The sequence below is a fragment of the Zalophus californianus genome, chromosome 16, assembly GCF_009762305.2.
Source record: "Zalophus californianus isolate mZalCal1 chromosome 16, mZalCal1.pri.v2, whole genome shotgun sequence".
Taxonomy (NCBI): domain Eukaryota; kingdom Metazoa; phylum Chordata; class Mammalia; order Carnivora; family Otariidae; genus Zalophus; species Zalophus californianus.
The window spans coordinates 13,657,442-13,662,556 of record NC_045610.1 but is presented as its reverse complement, the minus strand read 5'-3'; positions in this window follow the sequence as shown (position 1 = coordinate 13,662,556).

The following is a 5,115-nucleotide window of genomic DNA, read 5'->3' as shown; positions in this document are numbered from 1 at the left end:
CGTGGAGTATTTTCGTATCTTCACTCATACCCCATGTCTGCCGTGGGTGCAAAACGCCAAGTTTTGACTCCTAGAGAGCTGTGCTGGGTCTTAGCCTTCTGTAATTTCCTTGAATTTACACGTAGGCCATCCAGAGAGGGCCACTGGGGCCCAAGTAAAGAGAACTTACTGTTAACATCCTAAGAACTAATGAACAGTTAATATTAAGCGTTTCCTATATGCCAAGCATTGTGCCTTGTACCTTTTACACCCGTTATCTCATTTAATTCTAGCAGTATCCTCATGGGGTAGATACAATTATTATCCCTCATTGATGAATCTGAGGCTCAGGTTAAATATACCTCTGCCATAAGAGGCCCAGCTAGAAAGAGAGCCAAGTTTGAAATACAGGTCTTCGATTGCTCTCACTGTACTGGCTGAGTGTACCTCTTCAGATCCCAGCCGCCCCGCTCAGTAACCACCACTTTCAGGTATGAATTTCAGTTCCATTTCATCTAGTTACAGCTAGCTGTCATTTCCGTTTTAAATACGTTCAAGCTCTTTTCTAGAATATGTCTAATGGAGATTAAATAGAAGACATTTAAGCTAAACTTTGGGCCTGTTTAGAGTGTAGTGTAATGCTTCTGTCTCTGTGCTAACCCATGATCCCTGCTTGTCAGAGGATATCTTAGAATAAAGTACATACATTTGAGAAATACATATTGCATTAGAGTCATAGTAGTGAACATGTTGCTCATGGAATTTGTAGTCTAACTGGGAAGACCAGTATTACCTATTACCTAGTCGGTTAAGTCTCTGACTCTTGATTTAGGCTCAGGTCATGATCTTGGGGTGGGGGTGGGGGGGAGGAGTCTTGGGATGGAGCCCTGCCTCAGGCTAGGACCTCAGCAGGGAGTCTGCTTTCCCTCTCTCTGCCCCCCTCCCTAGCGCGTGTGCTCATGCTCTCTCAAAATAAATCTTTAAAAAAAAAAAAAGTCTTTGAGGAAATTATATTTGAGACCTCAAAGTTGAATAACAAGTATGAAGAAGGGGCTACTTTCAAGAAAGCACATGTGTGAGGACCACTGGGTAGGAAGGAGTTTGGCCTGTACATGGAGACTTGGAGAAGAGGCCAAGACCAGTAGTTGGACCAGATCATGGAAGGCTGTAGTGGAGATTTTGGCCTTAATCCTTAGAGCAATTGGGGGAAGCCTTTTGGAAGTTTTAGCCAGAAGTGATGTGATCACATTTGGATTTTTTCAAAAGAATCAGTTTCAGGTCAGAAGAGGATCTGAGCTTGAATCCAAGTCCCCTTTTACAGACAGTATGTGGCCCATGGCAGATAACAGAGATGGATCTGGGACTCAGACCTCCTGAAGCCTTTGGGGTTCTGGGCCACGTGCTTGCACACGAAGGGAAGAAACAGGTGAGACCAGTTTTGCCTCCCTCACCCAGTGACCTCCAAACTCTCTCAGGACACCACTGAAGAGGCTCACAAGCATGGTTTGCATACTCACCCTTCTCAACCTCCCTGACCTCTTAGGGCTTTTCTCTCCGTGGAAAGGGAAAGTTCATTCCTGATGTGGAGTAAAGAGGCAGTCCTACTGGATGGGGGGGTAGTGCGGAATAAGTGAGCTGATTTACTTAACCATTTCTCTATCACTAGGCAGTAAGGTTGTTTAAAATGTTCACTATTATAAAAAATATTGCAGAGACTGTCTTTATATCATTTTGAGGGAACTTAATCAACTCCTAAAACAAGATAAAAACTTGATTCCAAATGCTTTCCAGAGTTTTATCAGTTAACACTCACTGAATGAAAAAGTACCAGTTTTATGGTGCCTTCCTAGCCTTTTAATGTTTGCTCATTTAGTTTCCTTCCATTTGAATTTCTTTGCAAAATAATAGGGAACATAATCTATTGCTCACCGATTGTTCCTGTGTCTGCCTCTTTTGGTCTCACTTTCTCCTTACATTTTCCTCTAAAACACAGGGTGACCAAGAAGATACGAAGAGGGGAAAAAATCAAGATACATTTAAAGTTAGAACCTTTTATTGTTTTATAACCAAACAAAAATATCAGAATACGTTTATACGGCAGGTCCCAGACAATGGCTGCCATCTTTCCTCCTCTTAATTCTGTGCACTGGCCTAAGGGAAAACAAACAGCCAGGAGAAAGGTGTGCCTTTTGAAGAGACAGTTCTCTAGGGTCCACTGGAGAGTATGCTCTGAGGAGAGTTGCATCACTTGGGTGGGTGGACTGCAATCAAGTGGAGCCCTTTTTCAGACATGCAAGATGCCATTCCAAGTGGGGTGATTTAGGGACTCTGCAGAGCACGGTAGTCCTTAGCTGGGGTGCTCAGATACCTGAAGGAAGTCCTGTTCCCACTTTACAGCACTGAGAAGAACTGATGGGGTGGCGGGGGCAAGAAGGCAGCCATGACTGGTCAGCCCTGGTGAGAACACTTCGCTCTTTCATGGCTGGTCCCCTTGATAGTAGCACCCAGTTTACAGATCCCATTGGCCAGCATCATGGCACTCCCAACGCATGGAATTAAATCATGAGGAAAATACCAGGTGGATGGCTTTAGGCCAGGGCCTGAGGGTAGGCATAGATGGTTCAGGTGATCCTGTAATGTCACCATGGAAAGGAGCTCTGGAGAGGCTGATATGCTCATCTTCCTGAGGAGGCAACTGGTGCCCCAAAGGGAAGGGGCCTTCCCAAGTGGGGCTCAGGTTCCCACTTCACTTCCCATTTCAAAGCCAGTTTCTGTAAGATTCAGGAGCCTCCCACTCGTGCACCGAGATTATGCAAAAAAAAAGGGGGGGGTTGTGCAAAAGCAAGGAAACTGGCAGCGTGCAATACTATTCCAGAAGCTGGAATGGGGTCACTGGCTTTTCTGAGCCCAGGACCCAGGATGTGTAGGGGGGGCCACCTGGAAAGCTTAGCTGGACTGGAAGCTAAGTCCTCTGTGACACTGAAGTTTAATGGCAACCCTTAAAGTCAGTGGATGGAAAGAAAGCCTCATAAAACCAGATTCAGTCACACTGTCTCCACCCATTTCCTCAGTTACTCCTTCTCATGTCAAAGTGTTCATTTTACACGTATGCTTCCCTTACCTGGAATGCTTCCCCATGGCCTAGTTAGATGGCTTTCAGATTTCAGCTTACATGTCACTTCCTTGGGGAAACCTCTGGCTACCCCTTGCCGAAAATTCAGTTTGTGGTCATAGGCGTGACCACTGACTAAGGTACACCTCCTCCGAGACTGTACGCACTTGGACAGGGACAGTTTTTGTGTTTCTCACAACTGTGTCCCCATATCTAGTCCAGCACCGGACAATACGTACCCAATAAATATTTACCAATTGAATGAATACTGTAAGAAGCCATTCTGATCCCAGGGTAAGATCAATAGTACAACTTTCCCCGAGTTACGTGGCCACTGCCAAGCAATTCTAAAGACGGGTTCACACAAACCACACTGACTCCTAAGCAGCCAAGGTGCCTGCCCTTTTTATTTCCTCCGGAACATGAAAGTACCACGCCAGATTATCAAACCCTAGGGTTTGCTTTAGTGAGGAAGTGAACACCATAGTGGATCACCCGGAGTTTTCACTTTCCATTCAGAGAGCAAGTGGGCTTGTTGACAGGTTACTCGACAAGGAGCAAGCTTCCTGTTTGGGGGGGACCATGCTTCTTGGCCCCAGGGGCACAGCCCTCTTGCAAGTCCCTCTGACCTCTCCAAAGGCCCCAGTGGAAGGATGCTTCCCGCCTCCTCTGTGTGCAGAGAACCAAACCCTTCTGACTTGACGGTGGCCCAGAGAGCGCACTTCCAAAGAGGACGCTCCCTAGCATCCGGGTAGCTGTGAGAACAAAGCACCAGGGCTTGCTGGGCCAGAGGCAGCACCGCGGGCCTTTGCTACTGAGCGATCAGACAGCAGTGAGTGATGAGTTCTAGGTCTCTCCTCTTGGGTTTACACAGGGACTCCTCAGACGCTGGGAGAGGGAGAAGTGAGCTAGCCGACTCCCCAGCCCAGTACTTAAGTGTCCTCCATCGTGTCCCTTTCTGACAGAGGAGACTTGGTCTGATGTTGCAGGCATCAGGAAGAGTTCATTTCCTGAGTGACAGCACAAGTAACCAAGTAGATGCTCAGCAAAACAGGAGAGCCTCTTGAAATGTGTAACAGGCTGCCTCGGGGAACAGGGGTGGGAGGGGAGCTTTTCACTGTCATCTTTTGTACCTTTTAGTTTTTGAATCATAGAAGTATTATCTAGTCAAAATATTTTAATTTAAATACACTGAGCTTGCCACTTTCCTGGGGGTGGGGGTGGGGAATCCTCTTGCTCTCAAAGTACAATATGTGTAAGTCTGACCTAGACATTGGCATCACCTGTCAAAGCGGGCCTTTTCCTCCGTTGGAACCAGGCTTGGCAGATCTCTTTAACCCGTGCTCTCAAGCAGCAATGTTCACACGGATCACCTAGGAATCTTCCTGAAACAGGTTCTGATGTAGGAGAAGGGAGGGGCCCACGACTGCCATCTCCAACAAGCTCCCAGGGGAGGCCACTGGGCCACACTGGAAGTAGAGAGGCTCTACAGCCACTAGGGGGGGAAGCAGCACCGTTCTGCAGGGTGGGGGCGGGGTGGAGTGGGCGAGAAAGGAGAGGCTGGGGTGAGGGGCGAGGGCCTCCCTAGTAACAACTGCTTCCACCTGCCACGTGAGTGCCACCTATTGTTATGACCAGCCCTTCAGACCCAGCCTTTGAGGAGAAAGGGAGGGGGGCCAGGTAGGGTCACCCAGCTGCACAGAACTGCGAGACAGGAACAGGCACGTAATCTCCCATTTAGGTGAGACACTATGCCCGAGGCCTCCTGAGACTGGGCAGGCAGACTGGAGCAGAGGCCTCCCTGCCTCCCCTTCCCCACCTTAGCTGGAAGCCCTCGAGGCTGCATCTCCCCGCAAGGGCCAGCTGCCTCCTTACACAGCCAGTCCTTTCCTCGTGGCCTCCTTGGCCACCTTTTTTTATCCCTGAGGGCAAGGCCAGATGTCCCCGTGGATGTTAGCCAAAGCCTTTCTCTGAGGAGCCAGGGGTCTCAACAGGGATTGTGAAAGTCTCAGCTAGAGGCTGGA